Genomic DNA, 1444 nt, shown 5'->3' with positions numbered 1-1444 from the left:
TGGCGCGGCGCTCGCGGCTTTTAAAGGGGACGCAGCCTGCCGTCTCCCTCTCCGCGGAGGCCGAACACCTCCCCCTCGGTGGCGCGGCCCGCCGGGGATCCCCGAGCGGGCGGGAGCGGCGCGCAGGGGTGTGGACGGCGCGCCGGGGCAGCCGCGGCGGGGTGGGGCCGAGGGCGGGGACGCGTGGCTGCCGAGGGGGGCGCTCGCGCCTCCAGCCCCTGCACTCTAAGGGGAGAGCAACTAGAGCGCCTGGAAGCTCGCTGGGACTGCAGGGGCGAAATTCATAACAAACACGGAGTCTTTATTTCCCACCTGGCCCGTTATTCAACTTTCAGTTTGAAGTTTTTCGGTAATAGACGACTAAAAAAAGTTTTTAGAAGTCCTCAACCAAGTTACAAGTCATCTTGACATAGGCTTGGGTAGACACTCGTGTGTTTCCCCTGGGTAGGAGAATTAAAAGAACACTGGAGGTTGCAAACTAGGTGTCCTTTAAATTGTAACACATACGGATATACATAAGTACGTATGAAAATGCATGAGTCCGCATTTAGATTTATATATGTATACATTTATGTTTATGTAAATACACTATTTTATTCAAATATACATGTAATATACAAAAATACTCGTATATGTCTCTGTCAATATATACACATATGTAAATGTATGTGCTAACCAAAGCACATTTCTATACGTCTATATACCTATATATGCGAAACAGATGTCATCCTGCCATACATACTCACACCGTTGACTCTTGTGTGTGTGTGGTAGTGCGAGGACAGGATATTATTTCTTTATATTTCCCTTCATGCTTTGTGATATTTATCTTGCCCAGCTCATAAGCAGGCGATTAGCAGCTCAGAGGAAGGTAAAATAATGCACAGTGTGAACGAAGCATACAAGACTATTCTGGTTTGAGACCTTAGAACCTCTGACCCACCAGGCCCCAGCAGCAAGTATATAACATATGGTCATTTGTCTTCCTCAGCTGAATATTCCCCAAATCTGCTGCACCATGGAGTCTCCAGTTTAAGCCTTTCTGTCCCTCCCAGGATTCCAGGATCCTCCATGCATAACACATCCAGGTTGCCCAAATGATCCCAGAAACCAAGGGCAGAAAATTTTTGGAAACACCAGATCAGCAAAATCAACTCTGCCTGCACAGAACCTACAGCCTGCAAAGCAGAAAAAGTCTGAAGCAGGAGCTCATAACAGCGTATTATCCATGTGTATTATTTTTTCAGTTGGGAAGCTAAAATAATTCTAGGTTCTGCTCACGTAAATCGGATTAGCAACCCACAGAGGGGAATTAGGCACTTGCTGTTTCTGAAAGTATAAAGGTCAAATAAGGTATTTCAGAGGAAGCCTGCCTACTAGGAAAATAAATGGGGTGGGGGAGGGTAAAGTATTCAGGAACGTGCTACTTTTTTCTCCTTGAAAA

This window comes from Herpailurus yagouaroundi, unplaced genomic scaffold, assembly GCF_014898765.1.
Source record: "Herpailurus yagouaroundi ecotype Mexico unplaced genomic scaffold, PumYag 196, whole genome shotgun sequence".
NCBI classification, from domain to species: Eukaryota; Metazoa; Chordata; class Mammalia; order Carnivora; family Felidae; genus Herpailurus; species Herpailurus yagouaroundi.
The sequence above is the reverse complement of the archived record's forward strand: the minus strand, read 5'-3'. Positions refer to the sequence as shown.